The 23,687-nt window shown below is 49.6% G+C and overlaps 1 long non-coding RNA gene across 2 annotated transcripts; it reads left to right on the forward strand.

Annotated features, from left to right (window-relative positions):
- Window positions 1–1,679: 1,679 nt before the first annotated feature.
- On the forward strand, window positions 1,680–22,305 carry LOC311596569. 2 transcript variants are annotated; one of them, XR_014778883.1, is made up of 4 exons: window positions 1,680–1,849; window positions 2,539–2,630; window positions 2,824–3,199; window positions 21,403–22,305. It is a non-coding gene; the product is annotated as an uncharacterized lncRNA (long non-coding RNA). The 2 variants fall into 2 exon arrangements; XR_014778884.1 differs by lacking the exon at window positions 21,403–22,305 and adding an exon at window positions 3,426–3,766.
- The last annotated feature ends 1,382 nt before the right edge of the window (window positions 22,306–23,687 follow it).

Genomic DNA, 23,687 nt, shown 5'->3' on the forward strand with positions numbered 1-23,687 from the left:
CATAGGAGAGGCCAGAGCCTTAACTGGGACACCATGCCAGAGACCATCCGAGGACCCAGGACTCTAAGCCAGTGATGCCACATGGGTGCTGATCCACCTTCTTCAGAAGGAAGTCCCTGAGGGCACAGGAAGTGATTCTCTCTTCATTAACCCTACCCTCAAAGGCTGTTAACCCTGCCATGAGTCCAATATTAATAAGTGACTGCCCTCCTTGGTCTAATTACAGCAGCCAGCTGCTTACACAATTTGGCATTTGTTGGATAGTCTTCAGGGATGTCTCTCTGGTTCCTCGTGTGTGTGTGTGTGTGTGTGTGTGTGTGTGTGTGTGTGTTTCACATATATAGAGTATTTATTGAGCACCTATTGTGTGTGGAAGGCTTGGTCTGCCCTGGAGTAGATAGATCCTGGTACTGGAATCTCTGTATAGGGACTGGAGGAACCAAAAGAAAGTGGTGTACAGGCCTGAACAATTAAAAAAAAAAAATATATATATATATATATATATATATTTATTTTACGTATACAGGTACTTTGTCTGCATGTACATCAGAAGATGGCATCAGAAAGTTGTGAGCTGCCATGTGGTTGCTGAGAATTGAACTCGGGACCTTTGGAAGAGCAGTGAGTGCTCTTTACCACTGAGCCATCTCTCCAGCCCAGGCCTGGACATTTTAATGAGAGCCTGGCAATGTAGGCACAGAGTCCCCAGGAATGAGGTTGTGTCCACATGGGTCTGATCAGCAGCCCTCACCTTCTGCTGAACCTGTGCCTACAGCGTCACCCTGCACCTCCAGCTTTCTGTAATCTAGAGGACAAAGTCAGAGGATCAAGTGAGAAGGCAGGACAGGCATCCAGAGGGCAGACAGGTTAATGGAGGCCCAAGTGGAGCCCACCCAGTTGGAGGCACACACCATTTGATTGCCTCATTTACCTTGCCTCCGGGGAACTGACTTATAAGCTACAGGTGCAAAGGGGGGAGCAGCTACAGGGCTCAGCTCATGGGGCCACAGAGAAGCCAGCGGGGGCATATGCCTTTCCCTTGCCATCAATCTAGCCAGCAGTTAGGACTAACTGTCTTTGAGGCCTTAAGTCTCACTGTAACGTGGAGAGGCAGGAATTATCAGACCTCGATTATGGTCGAGGACGGACAGAAGACAGAGGTGAAGTCACCTTGCTGGGAAGAAAATGAAAGAGAGATGGGACAAACACTTCTGTTCCCTTCACTGTGGTCTGCCCACTTTATTGAGAGCCTTCCTGACCTGAGCTTGGCCTTTGGCTCAAGGAGAACTCAAGAGAAAAGGCCGCTAGCTTGTTAGGAAACAGCTTGTCAGCTCTCCCTCCCTTCCCGCCCCTTCCCCAGCTTCAGGACCCTGAGGGCCAGGGGGGCTGGGCCTCCGTAATTGCAGAGTAGTCTGCACAGGGCGGGGAAGAATCTGACGTTTCCAAAAGGCCGTTTTGATGTTGATGATGGCAGTGATGAGGCCGTCCTCTTATCCAGACCCAGGCCTCTCTTTGTTTTTCCCTCTAGTTCAGTGCTCTGAGGCGGAGCAGCATTGGTTTCTTTTGGGGAAAGGGAGAGGACAGTCTTGGTCAAAGTGAAACCTGGGGGGCACAAGCCCACCCTCACCTTTTTGCTGGGCACTGTGGGGGTGGGGGGGGAGGGGGATACAGTGCTGAGATCATTAGCATAGCATTTGCATGAGAAACAATTGGAGAGATTGGAGTCCTGCCGCAGAGGAAACACCTGCCAGCAGCGAAAGCCTTTCCACCTCCATCCGACGTCCCTCGGCCTTACCCCCAGGATCCCAAGAACGTAGCTGGACCCCAGCTTGATTAATTGATGGTGGTGGTAAGTTGTCATGCACAGAGCGCCTAATAAGCACCGAGCACACATATGCATGCTGTTTCTTTTGATCTTCCCAAATGACTCCCCTGAGGTGAGAGGTTTTATAATCCCATTTTACAGAGGAGGAAGCTAAGAATCACCGACACGCTCCATCTACACGCCTTCAGGCCAGATGGGCTGTTAGCAGGTCCCGTTGGCTTTGAGGAACGTGTCGTGTGACCGGTGCCCTCTACCTCTCCCAGTGAAGATGTGTGCTCTGAGCCCCTCTGAGGCATGCAGAGACAGGCCTTTAGATAAGAGCCCAGAGACAGGCTCTTGGACACAGAGACACATGCTCATGCTCAGCCTTGGCCCTCCCACACTTGCTGACTCGGCCCATAACCAGGTTAGCCAAGATCCAATTAACTAGTTAGCATGGGCAGGGCTGGGGGCAGGCAGGGTGTTCGGGAGAGCAGATGGATGGGCCGGGTAATAAGCGGAGACAGCCAGAGACATCGGCTCCAAGCTAACCCGATAAGCAGCTCTCAGTATCCACTCACCCTGCCTAGCAGGATGAGAGACCCGACCCGGGCAGCTGAAGGGAAGAGAGAGCATTGGCCTCCGACTCTCCCTGCCCTCCCCCAGTGAATTCCCAGCACCCTCAGCCTATATGGCCTTCTCTCTCAGCAACCCTCTCTCCCTTCTCCTTTCAGATGCTGAGAAGCCCCAGCATCTGGAAGATATATTTTCAGCCCAATGAGACCAGAGTAGGGACCTGGGAGTATCTGTTTATCCTTCGGGGAAGGTAGCTGGAAGGAGGGGAGGGCAAGGAGCTGCAGGAGATGTGGGGGAGGGGGAGGGGGAGGGGAGCGCAACAATAGCCAGTATTTATGGAGCTCACCAAGCATTAGGCACTGTATAACCATTCATGAGTACTGTGTTATTTACACTCCTGATAGCCCATTGCAGTACGTATTAGCAGAGCCCTCATTTTGCAGATGAGAAAATGGAGACCCAAGGAACTTACCCAAGGTCACGCTTCCAAGCTGCCTCTGTCTCAAAATGACCATGCTGCGCGCACGACCTCTGGACCAGGTCCACAACTGACAATAGTAATTGCTTTGTACATCCCTGTAGGTTAACAAAGGATGCCTGGATCTGTCATAGACAGGTGCTTTACCATAAGGTAGTTTTTACTTCTGATCTCCATTTTGCAGTTAAGTGAAATTGAGGCCCCGAGGAGCGATGGGATTTCTTCAAAGCCTCACAATTGGTATCGGTCAGAACTTGAATCCAGGCCAGTTCCGACTTCCAATCTAGTACACTTCGGGAGGCAAACATGAAAGGGAAGAGACAGCCTGTGCTGGAGTTAAGGTAGGCCGCCCGTCTATTTTGGTTTACTTCTTTATCTCGGGCTTATTGGCAGCCGAGGGTGCGCATGTGCTGAGCATACGGATTTGGGGCGGAGGAGGGGGGTTGCAGCAGCAAGCTGCAGGGGGAGCACTGAAGTCCAGTGTCTGTGGACACAGGGGTGCCTTAGTTAGGGGACTCCAGGCCAGGAAGGACCAACAGACAGCCTTCCTCTCTGTGCTCCTCTCAGCACCAGCATGATTCGCCGCTTTTCCAAGGCTGCAGCATCTGAAGTGCCCGAGTTGAGGAACTCTGCAAGGTCACAACAACCAGATGCAGACAGAAATACAAATCACGTCTCTGACTTTAAGGCTCATTTCCTCTCTGCCTGGGTCCCTCATGCTTGCAGGGTTAGGGACTTTCTAACCCCCAAAAGTTTGGAGTTTGGCTGACCTTGTCCTCTCGTGCCACCGCCCACGAATAGCGATGGAACATGTGAGCACATGTGTTGCCTCCTCTGTCACCAGCACCAGAAGAGTTAAGACGTCCTCAGCAGAAGGGACAGAAGAGTTCTCCATACAGGAAGCTATTCTCCAGTCCCAAAAGCCTCTGGGGAAGGGGGGGCGGGGAAGGGAGCTACTTTTTTCAGCCTGTTTCTCAGGCTCCTCAGCCTCTCCAGGGATCCAGCTACATGCCAGAGATTGACCCTTGACCTGGTCCCTTCCACTCAACCTCCCCAGCCGGATAGACTCTGATTCCACTCAGGGCCCCCAGGGCCCTGGAAGAATGGGACTCCCTCACTTCCTCACCTCCCTTTTTTCCCCACCATCCCAACTATTCCCCCAATCTGGTTTAATTCTCTCTCTCTCTCTCTCACACACACACACACACACACACACACACACACACACACACACACCATGATGCCTCACTCCACTCCTGTATTCAGTCACCATACTCAGTTCCTCCTCCACTCTGACTCTGGGTCGCTTGTCCTCTCCTCCCAGGCCCTGCTGTCATAATCTTCTAAAAATAAAAACCTGTGATTCAAGTAGGCAACTCCGGAAAGGCGCAACTCAGCCCGGGCATCCGCAGGGTGGGGGACAAGGAAGGACCCACAAACAGAAATACCCAGTTCTGAGCTGCCCCAGGTAAACACAGGAACACGGCTGTTCCTGCGGAGAACGAAGGCAGTTGTAGAGGCTGGAAGGGGCCAGGAAGGAGGGAGAACATATGGGGGAAGGGAGGACTCCCGAGATAAGGTCCTCATAAAGAGTGTCTGGGGTCTTGTCTGGTGTCATGAGTGGGTCCTACTTTCTTAATATTAACTCCATCCCCAAAGGCAGGCCCTGACTGTCTAACTGAAACCCAGGGAAACCCCCTTCCTACAGAGCACCGTTGAGGGGTGGGGTGTTCCCTTTGCTGTGCTTCCCAGGGAGGGGAGGAAGGTCCCTTTGGGCCGGGTGGTTCTGAACCATCCATTCCTAGCCCAATGCTGCCTCTTTCTGGGCCCTGGCCAGGACAAAGGTCAAAGGGAGTCTAGGAGCTGGTTCTTCTGAGATCTGTCTTTGTTCCAGCAGTACCACAGGTGGTCATGAAAAATGGGTGGGGGGGGGGGAGACAGGGGCTGAAAGGACACTCCTCTATGGCACTCCAGGCCATAAAATTGGGTGGCAGGAAAACCAGACCACATCAAGTCACACTTTACTTGAGTAGGATTCTCTTCCTGTACTGAGAGCTCTTTAGTATTCTTGACTGATATTTATTTAAGTTCTCGATCACAGTACATTTGGGCACCTCATGAGCAATTAATTAGAAGAAAAAAATTGGCTAATATCTTGTGGATATTCTGCTGTGAACTCATTTTTCTCATTCCGAACTTATAGATAAAATCAATACAGATTGCTCCCAATGGTCCCAATAGTAAATGGCCAAGGTGGGATTTGAACTCAGGTCTGCCTGACTCCATAGCCCCTTTCCCTTCACCCTTTGTGCCTTAGCCTGAGGATCTCTGAGCTAGAATCTGGAAAGCAAGGATGTTCTTAATTTCAAGTAGTACCGTGTGTCCCAGAGCCAGGTATCTGGGTAGAGAGAGAGAGTAGTAGCTTCCTGGGAAGCTGAGATCTCCCTCTGTTCTGGCCTGGCTCCCACACAGTACCAAATGGAAGGTCCCATGGGCACAAGACAGGGTCAGGTGACCCAAGAACCTTTTATTCTTTAGTCAACATTAGTCAGAGCCTCTGAACAACTTCTGGGACACGGGCTGCAGGGGTTTAGGAAAGTGCCCCCACCAGCCTCATCTTTGTTTCAAGGGACTGTCAGCCAGGCCTCCAAAATAGCCAGCCAGGCTACCTCTGGTGGGTTGTGGCCTCCTAAGAGCACCAGATGTTGTGTTTGCTTTTTTGGTTTCTTTCATTGGATGGAGGCTGGGCCAGGAAGCTTGGACAGGCTGGGCAGCGCACAACCCGATGACAGAGGAGATAAGATTGGTCTAAGGACCTGACTGTCTATCTTGTCAGTATCTGTGAGCCCTTCTCAGCCCTCTCCATCTAGTCAGTGCCCGTGTTCTGCCATAGATGGCCTCCGCATGCTAGACAAGGACCGGCCTCCGCTGAGGTTCTGGAGATGCCGTCCAGGTCTGGCTCTTCCTATACCACAAGCCAGCAGTTTGGGATTGCAGCCCACTTTGTAGACCAGGCTGGCCTTGAACTCACAGCAATTCACCTGCCTCTGCCTCCCAAGTGCTGGGATTAAAGGCGTGTGCCACCACCGGCCAGCTAGAGAGCGGTTCTCATGTAGCTTAGGATGGCCCTCAGATGTCACATTTCATAAGAGGTTGAGAGTGACCTCGAACCCCTAATCTCCCTGCTTCCACTTCCCAATTGCCAGGAGCTGTTAGACCCGGTGACACTTTCGGTGGTTCAGGAGTCTTGCTAAGTTGTCCCCAGGTAACTGGTGACTTTGAACTAGCTATGTAGCAGTCAGAGGACAACCTCAGGGGTCGTCCTTAGAAACACTGTCGCCTCTTTGAGATAGAGCCTACCTTTGGCTCAAAGCTCACCAGTTAGGCTAGATTGACTGTTCCAGGAATCCGCCTGTCTCTGCCTCCTTGGAGCTGGGATTACAACACATACCACTATACCCAACATATTAAAAGTTATAGCCCCCTCCCCCTTCCATACATGTTCTTTTTTTCTTCTTCTTTGAGACAGGGTTTCTCTGTGTAGCCTTGGCTGTCCTGGACTCACTTTGTAGACCAGGCTGGCCTCGAACTCACAGAGATCCGCCTGCCTCTGCCTCCCCGAGTGCTGGGATTATGGGTCTGCTCCACTGTCCCCGGCCACAATGTCTTATTTAACACTCAAACGACAACTCTTAAGGGTAGGTGATATCATCTTCATTTTGCAAGTGAGAAAACAGAAGCCAGAGTCTTACAGTTACAAAGTAGATGAGCTAGGATTTGAAACCCCCAAATGATACACAAGGCACTTTCCTATGGTCACTCCTGCCCAGACCCATTGGCTTTGTGCATGCCCCACAAGCACACATACGACCCAGATAAAAATTGATACTCCTTTCTGGAAATTCTAAAACTACTCCAGGTAGTTCTTATGGATAAACCATGACCAGTAACCTAGGCAAGGCTTTCTGATAAGCCTCTAATTGGCTGCTGGCCAGCCAGCACCTGACCCCCTGGTCCAAACTCTTCTGATCAGTTACTTGTGGATGCTGTCACACCTCTAAAGCCCTGTTAAGTCCTTCTCGTTATGGCAATTCTTCATAGCCCCCCGCTACCAAAAAACCCTCTATCCTTTTCATGTTTGTCATTTGAGATCCTAATTTATATGCTCCCTTTGTCCTTTGTGGTTTAGGTCCTACCTGGTCCTCCCTCCCACTGTGACCTTGGGGCGGGGGGGGGGGGGCGCGGGCTCCAGGACAAATTTCATTTAGATTTCCCCCTCCCTATTCCTATCCACAGACCTTAATACATAAATTTAACTCTAGCCCCTGCTTTGCCTGTTCTGTTATCTTGAAGCATTTCTGTGCAGTCATCCCTGCTGCCCTCCTGTGACTGCCTCTGGTGTGTCTATCAATGCCTGCCTCTCTGAGCCAATGTCACAGAATCACTGAGCACATGTAACTTACAAGGAACCTGAGGCTGACTGACAGTAAACAGAACCCTTGGAGCCCCAGACAGCAGCAAGGGTGTGTGTGGACTTGGGGGCAGAACTCAGAAACAGCGAGGTGAAAGGAAGGGAGGGATGGAAATGGTCACAAGGGTTGGAGCCAGCATGTTTTTCGTTCCTGGTACTTGGGAGACAGAGACAGGCAGAACAAGCCAAGGCTGCATAGAGAAACCCTGCCTCAAAATAGCAACAACAGAATGATTAGAACAAAGAGTTGGAGGGAGAAAGGGAAATGAAAGAGCGGTAATCTTTGAGCTAAGCTAGGTCAAAACAGTCCTTAGCTGTCAGCATCGACATGTGATGAGTCTTCAGAGATCAGCCAGTCCAGGACTGGCAAAGCAGCAGCCACGGGCTACCGAGGACCGAGTAACAGCTACCTGCATGCACCTTGAGAAGAGCTTGCTAGGGTTGATTGGTAATGTCTGCCACGGCCACTGAATTGGAAATGGTGATGCATGGACTAGAATCTCATATATACTTGCGTCAGTTGCAACCTTTTCAGTGTAGAGCATCAGAAGAGTTAAGGTAAGCTGTCTGTCTAAGCTTTCAACCCCGCCCCGACCCCGCTCTTTTTCAAGAGGGGCTTGTGTAGCTGAGGCTGCCCTTGAACTTCTGATTCTCCTGCCCCCACTTGCCAGGTGATAGCATTACAGACTTTTGACACCATACCCAGCTGGCATTTTCAAATTTAACACAGAAAGGGACTTGGGAAATGTGTCAGCTTTGGGTGGGTACCGTGTGTGTAATAACAGTAAGAGAGCGGACAACCGGCAGCTGTGGGGAAAGTTGTGGCATGCCACAGAGTTGATGTGAGGCAAATGTTTCCACTAAGCGCTCACTCACTGGACCTTCCTAGCATCTGCTTCTGCCTCTTTTATTTCACTTCTGATCTTCCCCCATTGTTGTCCCCGTAGAAGAAAAGGAGGCTCCTTGGAGCAAAAGCTTTGGGTTTCTTTAGACTGAGTAAAAAAAAAAAAAAAATACAGTTGGGAGGCGAGAAGACAGGGAAGACAGGCTGACACAAGGATGGCACCCATATGCAGAGTCCCCCGGCAGTGTGTCAGAAAAAGGATCCTGAGAGCAGGCAGCCATCGGGAGGAGCAGGAAGCTGGGCAGGGAAGAGCAGGAACACTAAGCTAGTGTGAATCACCCCCAGCTGGAGGACACTGTGGGGCTGGAAGGTAGGTCCACGGGCCCAGGATTGGCCCACCTTCAAAGTTTGCTCACGAGCCTCTGCCTTCTTCCGTTCCTATGTCTACTGTCTTCCTCTCCAATCCATCCCTTACTTTCCCTTTCTCACTGTCCCTGTCCCCATCCATACCAGAGTGTCTACTGGGTGTATGGTGAAAATGGTCCTGACAATTTAATCCCAGCACTTGGGAGGCAGAGGCAGGTCAATCTTCATGAGTTCAAGGCCAGCTTGGTTTACAGAGTGAGTCTAGACAGCCAAGACTACACGGAGAAACAGACCAAGGAGCAGCTTTAGTCTAGATCATGGGGCTAAGGCTAGGCAAAGGCAGTAGGCTGTGAGATGCCCCCAGAGCATCTCAACACCTCACCAGCTTTCCATAAGAGAAAACAGACCTGAGAGGGAAAGACTGACCCAGAGTCAGTAACAAGGTTGGACAGTCACTGTGATTTGCCATCAGACTCTCATCTTTCTGCTGGGGAGCAGGTCCTACCCCTCCCCATGTCTGTTTAGAATGGCCTCTTTGGGGCAGGTGCGGTGGCGCACTCCTTTAATCCCAGCACCCAGCAGGCAGAGGCAGGTGGATCGCTGGGAGTTCGAGGCCAGCCTGGTCTACAGAATGAACCCAGGACAACCAAGGCTACACAGACAAACCCTGTCTCGAAAAACAAAAACAAAACCCAAACCAGAAAGGTCTATTTGACCTAGTTCTCTCTAGATAGATACAGGACTGGACCTGGACAGTCTGTGCCATCCATCCATGAACCATAAGTCGCTCAATAGATACAGACCCAGTACCATCAGCTGGGGATCCCTTTTGGTGACCTCCTAGAGAAAGGGTGTTTGTTTGTTTGTTTGTTTGTTTGTTTGTTTTTCTGCAAGGTCTGCTACTGTGGGAAGTTTAAGTATGGGGCTGGGTAGAGCATTTGGAGTATGGCTACCTAGAGAGGAGAGGTAACACAAATGAGATCAGACCTGAGTCAAAGGGACAGATGTCCTGGTGACATTGTCTGAGTCTCTGATGCAGATATGCCTGAAATCTTTATCTCTTGAGCTTTTCAGGATTGTGAGAAAAAAAGCTTAAGCTGCCATCATTTGGATCTCTGTCTCTGTGTGTGTCTCTCCCTCCCTCCCTCCCTCCCTCCCTCCCTCCCTCCCTCCTTCCCTCCCTCTCCAGGGTCCCATTTAGCCCAAGCTGATCGAGGATGACCTTAACTCCTGCCTCTGCCTCTCATGTACCATCACCCACGGCGTGGATTTATGTGATGCCGGAGGTCAAACACAGGTCCTTGTATGTGGCAGGCAAGCACCGTACCAGCTGCTCTACAGCCTTAGCCTCTTGAGTTGGCTTCCTATCACTTACATGCAAGAGGCTGGAACAGCCTAGAGAAACCGGCAGAGAGAAGCAACTGCAAGAAGAGGAGCAAGTCTGAAGAGAAAGCAGGGGTGTGTTTGGGGAGGTGGGCAGAGGCAGGCATGTGTGTGTGTGGGTGTGTGTGCGTGTGTGTTTCTGGTGGTGGGTAGGTTCTATTTGTATTACTGAGTTTACCTCTAGCAGTGAATCAGGAAGGTGACAGTTTATTGAAAAGAACACAGAGCGGGCTGGAGAGATGGCTCAGAGGTTAAGAGCACTGTCTGCTCTTCTAGAGGTCCTGAGTTCAATTCCCAGCAACCACATGATGGCTCACAACCATCTATAATGAGATCTGGTGCCCTATTCTGGTGTAAATGCAGACAAAACACTGTATACTTAATAAACAAATAAATAAATCTTTTTTTTTTTTTTTTTTTTGGTTTTTCGAGACAAGGTCTCTCTGTGTTACCCTTGGCTGTCCTGGACTCACTTTGTAGACCAGGCTGGCCTCGAACTCACAGCGATCTGCCTGCCTCTGTCTCCCGAGTGCTGGGATTACAGGCATGCGCCACCACGCCCGGCTCAAATAAATAAATCTTTAATTAAAAAAAAAGAAAAGAACACAGAGCATAAGAGGCTTTTCAGAGAGAGACCTATTAATACAAGATGGACGAACACTTTTACTTTGGCTGACTATCCATGTGATGACAGTGGGCCACGCGATTCCCCAACCCTGTACAGGTGGTGAGACAATATAGAATGAGAGGAGGACGATGACAAGGTCAGCTGGAGTGTATCTGGTCAATCGACACTCAGTCGCAACGGATGTCCTCCTAACCGGTCTCTAAAGATGAAGGAAAACGGTCCACAAATTCCTGCATGTCTCATACTCTGAAGGAATGCCCTGTTCCTTATCAGTCATATCCGGGGTTTCTTCTGGTGTACAGTATACAAAACTGGATGATAAACAATACAGGCCTAGGAAGAGCTCAATGGCCCAGGTTGCTTTGCTCTAGTGCATCGTGATGGCCCACAGAGGTGAACCTCAGCATCCCTCTTCTCTCTGTAATGCCAAGACTTGCAAAAACCGCCACTGATTATGAACCTAACGAAGTGGATCCTGGTGCCCCAAACCTAGGGTGCAGTCTGAGACTACTTCTGGAGGTGCCAGGCCAGGATGGGGACGGTGGGAGGAAGCGGTGCCCAGGACTGATAAGCCACTCCCTTCCTTTGTCCCAGGCAGACTTCAATGTCTGCTGTGTCTGTGCACTGAGAATCCTCAAGGGAGAGACAGAGGACAGACAGACAGGGTGGAGGGGCCGCTTCCTGGTGCCGAGAGCCTCTTTACCCTTCCCCACCTTTCCTCACTTCCTCTCGCTGGGAACCGCCAACGCTGTATAAAGCAACCTCAGCCATAACAATAAAACCCATACATGTAGTGTATGTGCATTTCTAAAACATAGGTAAATGTATCCAGTAGCTAAGGCATTGTTGTCGCCTTCCTGGGTTTACAGTCTGGCCTGTCTCTCCTGGCAGCTGCATAGTATTGTACTTATCCCCTCCCTTGCTGATGGACATGCAGGTTGTCCCTGAGCCTTTTCTGTTGCAAACAAGAACATCTAGACACTGTGCGCATGTGTGAGTGTTTCTTGAGGACTCATTCCTAGAAAAGAGATTGCTGGCTCAAAATGCCTATGAATTTTTCATTTTGAAAGATTGTGCCAAGTTAGAGTGGAGACCTTTTCCCTGTGAAGGAGCCTTCCCTCTCTGGGGCTTAACCAGAGATGAAAGATACCCAAGGCCAGAAGGAACAAAGGCTTCTATTAGGCAGGAGCAGGTTCAAGTCCTGGCTCTGCCACCTTCCTGTGTGACTTTTGAGTAAGTCATTTAATCTCAATCTCAATCTCTCTCTCTCTCTCTCTCTCTCTCTCTCTCTCTCTCTCTCTCTCTCTCGTGTGTGTGTGTGTGTGTGTGTGTGTGTGTGTGTGTGTGTGATGTGTCTATGGCAGGCACATTTCATAGCACGTATATGGAGTTCAGAGGACAACCTCAGGGGGAAGGGGGTTTCTTTGTCGTTCACTATTGCATACACCAGGCTAGCTGGCCCAAGCACCTACAGGCTTTTGATCAATGTATGTTCTTTTTCCCTGTCCGAACCTCCTACATACATCCACCATGGCAGAACAGCTCTGGGGAGAGGTTGCAGAAGATGCTTATTGGTGAGCGTCATGCTTCTGCGTCAGGATCACATGAGGATCTTTTCCCTCCGTGGTCCGTTCAGACCAGCCAGTGCTTTGCAGTCTCTGCAGAAGAGGAAGGGATCAAGAGCAGGAAGATGGCTGGATTCGGTGACAGGGAATGACCACGTGCTCTCTACGTAGAGTACAGAACAGGAAAAGGGAAGCACAGCCAAGGCCTGTGGTTAGCAGCTTTGGTGTCAGGACCACGCGTGTGATGGCTCCAGCTCGGTTCGGAGGGAAGGGTTCTGAGAAGGGGTCAAGAAGTTCTTGGAGAGGTAGCTGCAGCAGATCACCTCCAAAGTCCCTGTGGGAACCCTTGGCTGCAGATCACTGCACTCTGCAGTCTCTAGGGCTTCGAGTAGTAACCAGATCTATAATCTGCAATGTAACTGGCCACGGGACAAGCAAGCCCGGCTGCTCTCTGTCTGGAAGAGAGGAAGGAGCCGCTGGCATGGGAATCAGAGGGCTGATCCAAAATGGTAGAGCCGAGCGGTATTGTGACAGCAGTGCTTGGCAAGGCCTCCAGAAGGTGGGGTCGTGATGGGTGACTATCGGTGGCGCATTTGGCAGTGGGCCTGGGGGGCACACGCTAAAGCCTGAGTCTGGACAGGTGGTTTTAATTCCCAGATGTGTCCAGTACATGCTCTGTGGTCGGGGGAGTAATATGCCCTTTAAAATGCCAGATTCTTCCTTGGTACAATGAAGACAGTAACCTCCCCATTGTGTGTTCCTCCAGAGGCTGGGTGTGGTAGCTCATGTCTGTAATCAGCACCCGGAAGGCTGTGGCAGGAGGATTTGGAACGAAGGCCAGTTACAGAGTGAGAGTCGGGTGTGATGGGTTACACATCTGTAAATCCATCCTCAGAGAGGCTGGGGCATAGAACTGCTGAGAAGTCAAAGCCATCCTGAGCCGCATGGTAAATTCTAGGTTAGCAAGAAATACACAGTCAGACTCTGTCTCAAAACGACAATAGCAGCAAAACCCTAAAATAACTGCAGAAATGAGGAAAGTAAAAAGGGACCTTGTGGGGACCGGGGGAGCAATAGAAAGGGTACAAGAGATCTGATTGGAGAAATGGGGAAAATTGTGGGACTCTAATTAGGAAGAGGATTGTGGAAGGAGGGAGGAAGAGGGTAAAATAACAGTAAGGATGTCTGAAAAAGTCACAAGGGATCCTACCATTAACTATCTACCTAAAATACTTGTAATACTTGTAAGTTGATGATAAAGATACATACATAGTTTAAATGAAAAACTTCCATTTGGGCTGACAATGCTCTCTCTAAGAGCCAGATAACATTTTGTTTTTGTTTTTGTTTTGTTTTGTTTTGTTTTTTGACACAGGGTTTCTCTGTATAACCTTAGCTGTCTTGTATTTGACTTGTAGACCAGGCTAGCCTCGAACTCACAGAGATCTACCTGCCTCTGCCACCCTGAGTGCTGGGATTACAGATGTGTGCCACTGCGCCAGGCTGCCAGATAACATTTAACACAAACAGGCATGAAAAGCCGTCTTTTGAGTTGTTGGTCAGAGTTGTCTGATCTCTAACTATATTCTAAACATTTGTCTTTATACCCTCAGATAAGTGTACTCCTCAACTGCCATTGACTGCTACCCTCAGGTATGATAGAATACCCAAGACATGGGGGTGATGAAGAGAAAACCATATTTATTAAATCCTGACCTGACCTCGTGCTAAAACTGGGGCCAGCCTGACCCTCGGGAAGTTGTTCACTTCCGTAACTGATCAAACAGTGACATCATGATGATAACACAGCTGTGCCTCATTTTGTAAAACACTCATATCCCATCATGCTTGGCAACAGCTACTGCATCTGCATTCAAAGGAAAGTGCCCAACATGTGGTGTTGGCCCCTGCTTTACTGACTTGTGGCCGCCCCTTTAGATATGTAGTCACAGGAGAGCGGTGTCCCCACCCCCACCCTCCACGCTGGGTCTGTGTGGCTCAATACAAACTTCAGATTCATAAAGATCAGGGCGTGGTGGTGGCGCACGCCTTTAATCCCAGCACTCGGGAGGCAGAGGCAGGCGGATCTCTGTGAGTTTGAGGCCAGCCTGGTCTACAAAGCAAGTCCAGGACAGCCAAGGCTACACAGAGAAACCCTGTCACACACACACACACACACACACACACAACCCAAACCAAACCAAACCAAATTATAAAGAGCTCACCTTGGTCTCCTTCTTTGGGTAAGAACATCCTGGCTACAACATCATCAAAGAATTTTTTTTCTTTGCAACAGATAGAGATTGTTACAGAAAACTACAACCAATCAAACCGCAGAGTTGTGGAGCCCATTCCCAAGGATCCATCTACAAAACAACCCTTGCACCTAAGGTTTAGGGATCATTGCACAAGGGACAGAGGAAAGGGGGAGTTTGCTGTAGGATCGTCTCTCTTAGGAATGTCCGAAGCTCCACCCATAAAGTCTCACCAACAACTGCCTAAACAGGAACTGACCGAGGACAACAGTGGACATGCCAACGAGGAGAGGTAACAGCAGGCCGGGAAGCCTCAACCTTAGACAAAGAACGACAGGCAACTAAGGAGTGGAGCTGGGTTGGGAGGGCACAGACTTCCCCAGTTGGTCAGCCGATACCAAATGGTCAGCCCTGAACACAACCATAGAATTAACATTATACACTCAGTGAGTTGTATTTGTCTATTTAGGAGTCTGGTGTGTGTGTGTGTGTGTGGGTGTGTGTGTGTGTGTGTGTGTGTATACAACAATTAATTAAAAAGGAGGCCATGACCAGGCAGCGGTGTCTTTAATCACAGTGTTCATTCAGGAGGCAGAGGCAGGGGGATATTTGAGGTTAGCTTAGTCTACAGAGGAAGTTCCAGGACAGCCAGCCTGTATAAAGTAATAATAATAATAATAAATAAAAGAAAGAAAAAGACAAAGGAAAAAAAAGATCAAGAGGGGCATGGTAGCACACCCCAAGAAATCAAAAAACAAAACAGAAAGATCAAGGAAGGAAATATGGGGGGTGGATGATATCATTATAATCTCAAAAAAAAAATCTTTTGTTTTGTTTTCTGAGACAGAGTTTCTCTGTGTGTAATTGCCCTGGCTATCCTGGACCTCTCTTTGTAGACCAGGCTGGCCTCCAATTCACAATGATCCACCTGCCTCTGTCTCCTGAGTGCTGGGATTAAAGGCCTGCACCACCACTCCCAGCAAAATAAATAATCTTTGAAAACCTAAAGGAAATAGGCAGTGGTGGCATATGCTTTTTATCTTAGCACTTATTATACAGACAGGCGGAGACAGATGGATCTCTGTAAGACAGAGAAACCTTGTCTCAAAAACAAAACAAAACAAAACAAAACAAAACAAAACAAAAAAACCCCAGCTAGGTGCATGCCTATAATCCCAACACTGGAGAGCCAGAGGCAGGAGGACCACTGTGAGTTTGAGGCCAGCGTGGTCTACAAAGTGAGTCCCAGGACAGCTAAAACAAAAACAAACAAAAAACTAAAACCAAAACAACTCTATCACCACCATCAACAACAACAACAAAACTCTATAAAAGTGTCACCGTTAGTGGTGGACTCCTATAATCCCAATACGTTGGAGGTTGGAGACAGAGACATGAGGACCAGGAGTTTAAGGCTGTACTCAGCTACATGTAGACTTTGGGTCCAGCCTGGTCTACATAAGACTGTGAGAGAGAGAGAGAGAGAGAGAGAGAGAGAGAGAGAAAGGAAAACGCTTTTTGGCCATGCCTTTCTCATTGCCCCTCCATTAATGCTTTTTGCTGGTGCTGGAAATGGAACTCAGAGCCTTGAGTATTCTGAGCCAATCTTCTACCACAAAGCAGAACTGGTCGCCCCCCCCTTACCCCTCCCCCCCCACTCTAGAATTATCTGTCTCCTGGAGGCTCCCATACTCTTCATTGTATTGTGTGGTCCCTGATTCCTGGACACTGGAGTCGCTGAGATTTTTCTGGTTCTCACTTCCATTAGCTTCTCACAGCGATGTCCTGGCTTCCTGCCCGGTGCCCACTCACAGGTTCTGGAACTGAACTTGCAGGCCCCAGCACCCTCCCACCAAGCTCAAGACAGGGCCAGGGCTTTGCTGAAGGCAATCCATCAAGACTTGCATGGAAGCCAAATGCTTGCTCCGCCTCCTTGACTGCAGTGGCGGGCAGGCTGGACCCAGATGTCTCAACCCCACAGGGACCTCCTACCTCTCTGAGGTGAGAAGCACGTGAGCGTGAGCTCTGTGCCTGAGGTGAGCAGGAGAGAGAAAGGGCAGGGTAGGGAGTGGAAACTGCCCAGGGGGTACTTTCCCTAGATGGTCTTTGATTCTATAATGGAAATGCACCTTGGGCTCCTTAGCTTCTGCCTCTCGATTCTAACATCTCTGGTCACCTCCTTCCTCCCCGGCCTTCCGGGTTACGGTTCCTTCCACCTTGCCACACTCTGAAAGATGGACAATGGTCATCATAAGATAGCTGTGGTTCTCAGCATTCTAATGCTGTGACCTTTAATACAGTTCCTCAAGTTGTGGTGACCACTCTTCCCAACCATAAAATTATTTTTGCTGCTACTTCATAACTGTAATTTTGCTATTGTTATGAAATGCAAGGTAGCTAGTATCTGTGTTTTCCAATGGTCTTAGACCCTTGTGAAAAGATCATTCGCCCCCGCCTCCCTCAAAAGAGGTTCTCAACCCACAGTTTGGTTTTTTGGTTTTTCAAGACAGGGTTTCTCTGTGTAGCCTTGCCTGTCCTGGATTTGTTTTGTAGACTAGGCTGGCCTCGAAGTCACAGCGATCCCGCCTGCCTCTGCCTCCCAAGTACTGGAATTAAAGGCGTCGGCCACCGCATGCTCAACCAACAGTTAGAGAACCACTGCTTTAGAGTGAGATCAGAGTTGGAGGAAGCTAAATCTGTCTGGTTGGAAAAGGAATTAGTGTTTACAAACAACGGAGAGGGCAGTGCTCGCCAGTGACCTCTAGTGGCAGAGTATCAGAAGAGAACTACGTTTCCAGGGGTCTTAGAAGCTACTGTGCTGTTGCTGTCTGTCTTCTTGCTGTTGTTCCATTCTGTCTCAGGAGAGCCATGTATAGAAGGTGGGTGTTAGCTCCAGAGTTCCCTTGAGTAACTGAGGAAACTGGGGGTCTGAGAGGTTCTCACTCATAGTGGTAGGGAGAGGCTGATCTGGGATGGAAACTCAGGATCTCCTGCCTGCTAAGTGCATGTTTTATGGTCCTTCCCGAGGACCATATCAACCTCCACACACAGGCATGACATCCACCGGATCCAGCTCCTGACTCCATGCCCTGAGTCCCTCCCACACACCACAATGCTAAATCTCTCCCAGCTCTCCAGTCTCCTCACACTCCTCACTTCCTTTGCTTCCACTTTGGAAAGCAGCCACAGGCTTTTTCCTTCCATCTGAAGGAAAGAAAATGCTCTCATCCCTTACACCCCAGGTCCTTCCGTCCTCTCATCCATCCGAACCTAAGCATCTCTCTCTCTCTCTCTCTCTCCCCTCTCCTTTCTCCCCCCCTCTTCTGTTTATCCGTCACTGGAAGCCACCCCCTTCCCTCTTGCCTGTAGGTTCTGTGGCTATAATCAAATCATAACTTTTATTAAATTTAAGATTACTTTTTAATGGAATCAATTTCTTGTGTGGTGCTTCTCTGCCTGCCCGCGGGCTCCACCGGCTCTGTGCTCAGCATCCCCACCCTCACAATTGTCTCTGCCGCTGGCGTTTCTAGCTAAGCTGCCTCCCAAGGAGGGGTAGGTCTGCCATCCCTACACACACTGCACAGAAACACACACACACACACACACACACACACACACACACACACGCATGCACACACATCAAGCTGTGCCTTCCTCAAAGCCCCAGACACACAACCTCCAAGCCCCAGGCGCCCACGCTGGTTGGTGGGGGTGGGGAGCCAGCATGGAGGTGGCAGGGGCAGGAGGAATGAGCCACAGAGAGAAAGACCGAGGGTGTGAAGACCAAGGGTACAATACGAGCTCTCAGCCTGTTAATTTCCTACAGTTTTTGTTTCCGAGCCTCAGAAACAAGCTGGTTTCTGCCAGTGCACCCCTTCCCCTGACTGCATTGTGCAGCTGGTGAGCAAAAGGGAAGTTGCAGGGGGAGGGGAGGTCTAAAGAATCAGCCAGCCCGGAGACTCTGGGCTTCCTTTGATTTATACACACATGATGTAAGTCACATTATGCAGGTACTGTGACCCTGCACCCCCCCCCCAAGTTTACCAGGTCAGATTAGCAACTGGGTGCCCCCTGAGGCTAAATACATGTGTAGGCCATGTATGTAGGGAGGAGAGGGACACAGAGGAAAGGTGCAGAGGGCTACTTTGATAGATTGGCACAAATGAGGGAGAGGGATTGGGGAAGAGGGAAAGCCATCGGGCCCTGTAGATTAGGGCTGGGGGCTGCTTGTTGACTCAGCAAAGATGGGGTCACCTCCAAGAGCTGCCAGCAGAGAGCTGGGCTCAGCTCTAGCTTAGATAGACCCAGGTGGGCAAGAACACATAGACGGACAGGTGCATTTGAGGCTGGGGGATTGCTGTCTTGGCTCTCTGTGCTGCCTCAGCACACTTGCTTTACTGTTAGGAATGGAAGCTCAGGCTCACCCAGGAGAGGGATGCTTAGCTTAGTAGGTAGGAGCCCAGCCTTTGGCATCAGGGTGCTCCCTGAGTAGCCACTTTGCTGTTTTTATCAGAATGACCTTGAACAGGTGACCTAGCTTCTCTGAGATTGAGTCTTCTCCTGAAAGGGGGATTTATCTGGAGTGATGCAAACAGAAGAGCTAGCCTAGCACAAGCTAGGAGAGGTGGTACCCAGGAGACTTAGGCAAGAGGATGACTAGAGTTCAAGGCTAGTGTGGGCTACATAGTGATTATCAGACCAGCCAGAGTACAGAAAGTAGGGTCAGAGCCTGAGAGATGGCTCAGTGGTTAAGAACACATTCTGTTCTTGCCGAGGACCTGAGTTCAGTTCTCTCAGTGCCCCTATCAGGGTCTCATGGCTGCCTATGACTCCAGCACCAGAGAGAGCTGATGCTCTGGCTTCTGCAGACACTGCACTCATGTTCACACACACACACACACACACACACACACACACACACACACACACACACACATATACATAAAATTTAATTAAAAAAAAAAAAGCTGGATGTGGAGCGATGTACCTGTAATCGCAGTGCTTACAAGATGGAGGCAAGAGAATCCAGGAGTTCAAGATCATCCTTGTCAGCGATGGTGGTGATCTTTTTAATTCTAGCACTTGGGAGGCAGATCTTTGTGAGATAGAGGCCAGCCTGGTCTACAGAGTGAGTTCCAGGACAGCCATGACTACACAGAGAAACCTTGTCTCAAAAAATCTAAACAAACAAACAAAATCATCCTTGTCTATTTAGTAAGTTCTAGCCCATCTTGGGCTACAAGAGATCCTGCCTTGGAGAAATAAAAAGGCTAAAAACAAAAAGCAAGACACATACACACTAGAGCTCAGTATACAATAAGTGAACCACATGGTTTCTAAGCACCAGCCAGATGCATCTACAGAGCCCATGTCAGTCCTGTCACCAGAGATACCTCCAGGCAAGCCTGGGTTCCCGGATGAACTTCAGGCTGGGACCAGACAGCAAATGAATGAAACCCTGGCCCCCCAGGGCATGCTGAGCTCTAACCTGTCTTCAGTGATTGGGTGGAGCTGCTGTCTGCGAGGATCCAAGGAGAGAGACCCATGAGGGCTCCTGATGCTGAGCCCCCACCCTGGGCTTTCAAGGAACAAAGAGCTGGCCCTAGGCAGCAAGCACCTGTTGTTTTTGAGACTTTAGATTGCTCTGACATCCTTAGACAAAGTCCAGACGAGGAAAGTCTGTAAAGATTTAATCAAGCACTATGCATGGGTGACCCTTGCTGCCCGTTCCTGTCCTCCAACTCCAGGGAGAAGGGAGAGCTTTATGAAGAACGCAAAAAGGGGGGCAGACATGGCGAAAACCAACTTTGTTAGCGAAGCCCCATATTTAGCTAAGCTTGGGAGCAAACGCCAACATGGCCCCAGTCACAAACTCACCAGGTTCTGTAGCTGGGTCCAAGGAGAGAGGCTACTGAGAGCTTGGCAGTTGTTTTAGAGAGAGGGGCCGCAGGAGCCTCCTCCGTTAAGCAGGCCTTTCTACAGCTGCTGGAAGGAGGAGGCTGGTTCAACCTGCTCAGCACCTCCCTCTGCTTGACCCCTGGCGCAGGCATGCTGTTCAGTCCGTACCTGAACACCTGCATGGGCCTGTCTGGAGATAGGACTTTCCCACGGGCCACGCAGTCACTCCTACAGAGTTATGCCCTAGGGGACTAATGAGCTTCAAACATCACCCTCTCACTCATTTCAGTGGGGGTGGGCAAGAGTCACTCAAACCCAGTGGCAGAGCCCTGACCAAGATCTCCTGAACTTTCTCACGCTGGTTGCTGCGTTCTGTGGATCCTTGGCCTAGAAGTAGTTGTAACCCTGATCTGCACCTAAGGTCCACACCCTTAACTAAACTGTCCTCTCCTCTTCTGGTCTCTGTTTTTCTTTCATTTTTGGCGGGGAGGGAGTAGGGGGTGGTTTGCACATGCCACGACATGCATGTGTAAGTCAGAGGACAACCTACAAGGGCCGGTTCTTTCATTTCACCAGGAGAGTTCTGGAAGTTCCTTAAACTGGTGAGCAATCTCCCTGCCCTCTCTCTTCCTTTTGGAGAGGGGAATGTCTCTAGGTAGACCAGATAGACCTGAACTTTGTCATCCTCTTGTTTCAGTCTCCTGAGTGTTGAGAGTCACGGGTGTGCACTGTCACACCCAGCTGGACTAGCCAGGCCTTATTTGAATACCCATCGATCAAGGAAGATGTTATTACAAGTCCTGTTTTACAGATAGGAAAGCCCAGCCTCAGAGAAACTAAGACAGTGAGCGGTGCAGCTGGTTTTATCTTTTTAACGGCACCGGGGATTGAACCCAGACATCCTGGGCAAGTGGTGAGTCCCTCAGGAACACAATGGAGCTGGAATTTGAAACCAAAGCAGCTGTTCCTAGAGCCCTGGCTTTCAGCTGCCTTGTGATGTTCCTTAAGCTTCACCCGCACCTACATGCGTTTCCTTTATTTCCTGTCTCTTGTCCTTCACTCATACTCTCACGTTCATTGTTGTCATCGCCGCCTTCACAATTCATCATTTTCTCATTTTTTTTTTCATTTTAGTTCAAGGCAAATAATCACCTGAGACCCCTACAGCAGGTTCAGCATCACTCCGGAGGTCCTTCCTCCTCTTCGTGTTCAACATCACCACGCCTACCACCATAGTCACCTTCACCTTTGGTAAACTATCTAACTGCAATGGCGGCCATGCCTACAGAGCAGTGCACGCCCACTTCCTTCTGTGTCATCAGAGGAGCTTCAGTTTATAGTGCATGTACCACATAAGAATGTGGAAAGTCCTCAGAAAATAAGGGGCAGAGGTTGGGGTGGGGGTGGGAAGAGAATTTAAAACAGCCAAAGAGTGTCAGTTGAGGGAAATGAATCAATGGCCAAGGAGATTGCTTGTCATCTTTCAATATCTGTAAAAATAACAGGCCTCTAGAGAGAGAGAGCCAAAGCGCCAAGGGAACAGAAGACCAGAAGATGCTCTGCCCAGCCCAGGCCTGAGAGGCTCCAAACGGACAAGAGAACCACCCACTTTGGGTATTGGCCAACACTCCATCTTCCCAGCCACGGGAGCTCTTGCCATTCCCCTGGAAGCTGGCAGCCTTCAGCAACACTGCTCGGGAGTTTAGAGATTATGTATTTCTGCTAGTCTGAATCCCACCTGCCTCCCAGCCCACTGAGCTGGCCTGCTCCCTGTGAACGTCGGCTGCCAGCCCTGCCATCAGCCCGCATAGGAACTTGAAGAGAGGGCTGCAGCTTCCCAGATCAGAGCCTCCGCCCAGACTTCCAGCCAAGGCCCCAGAGCTCCCAGGACCTGGAGGCTTTTTTCTCCTGGTTGTGTTTGGAATTGGCTGGTTTTCTGGGCATCAGGCCCAGCTCAGTTTAATTTTTGTTTATTTTTATGTACAGATTCTCTTCTGTTTGGGGAAGAGCTTTGTGTAAATTATTATTATTTATATGATAAAGAATAAATCACACCAAATAAAAAAACCCACAATCTCCTTTCTCAATAGAATTACTAAATTAGGGGCTGAAAAGAACAGCCGATATGCTGGGGTTTGGTTTCAGAAAGCTTTGGACATGGATTCTCACAAAGTGTCTCAGTCACTGGGCTCTGTCATCTGGATTTGATGCTTTTTGCACAGCCAGCAGTGGCACATGGCTGGCCTAGGAAGACCACAGCTGTGGCGGGTCCTAAGGGTGTGGGTTTTCTGATCTGCTCTACTCCCATCCCCTGGGAGATGACTAGAGCATTTTGATGTGATTTGCTAACAGAATGGGGAAAGAACAAGGGGAAACAGAAGAGGTGGGGGATTCCTGCCAGAAAAAAAATTGGTCCTAAATTGGCATGGGGAGGAGTTACTTGAATAGTGGCATTTATTACATCAGGGGAATGAGCCAATCGTTTCTTTGCCTGGTCATTAAATTTGCATATTTCAAATCTATTGGTTGGAAAGAAATGAGTCAGGAGGCAGGGATGCAGATGGGCAAAGGACCAACTTGGCCCTGAGAGTGTCCCCAAGTGGCTTCTGTCCTCAGCCAGAGTAGGGCGACAAATTTACCAAAAGCACTCTGCCCATCTCTTTCCTATCTCTTACCCCACCCCTCTACGCTCAGCCCCATCGGGTGGTTCATGAAGTTCTGTTTGAGGGCTAGAGACACACCCGGGCCAGAGACCGGAACACCATCCCAGGCTCGGTATTCTAAAGGTCACAGAGAGGAAAAACTCAGCAGTAACTGTTGCTTTGTTGGTGTCGATTTAGAATCCCAAACTACCCTAAAATTTATAAGACAAATCTGGGTTAGGAGCATAGCCCAGAGGTAATATTTGCCAGCTATTCACGAAGCCTTAGGCTTGGTTCACGGTGTTGCAAAAACAAAAAGTGTAAACTGCTCAGACTCTGGCCTCTTCCTGGAATGGAATTCTCCAATCCGCCCAATCAGATACTACTTTTGATTCCTGATATGGCTACCGCTGCCATCAGGAAGAAGAGTGGGACCTCTGCACCCTGAGTTAGAAAATCCCTTCTTCCAAGCCAGACTTGGTGGTGCACGCCTATAATCCCAGCACTTGGGAGGCAAAGGCAGGTGGATCTCTGTGAGTTCAAGGCCAGCCTGGTCTACAGATGACGTTCAGGACAGCCAAAGATACACAGAGAAGCCCTGTCTCGAAGAACAAAACAAAACAACAACAACAACGACACTTACTGCTTAATAGTGGAAATTTGGAGCAAACTGCTTAATCCTTCCAGAGCCTTAGTGTGCTCATCTGTAAATGGGAGAATACTAGCAGAGACGCGTGTACACACACAGTCTCTTTGAGACTGTGAGGAAATCCATGT

Source organism: Acomys minous, assembly GCF_964271855.1.
Source record: "Acomys minous genome assembly, chromosome: 4".
NCBI classification, from domain to species: Eukaryota; Metazoa; Chordata; class Mammalia; order Rodentia; family Muridae; genus Acomys; species Acomys minous.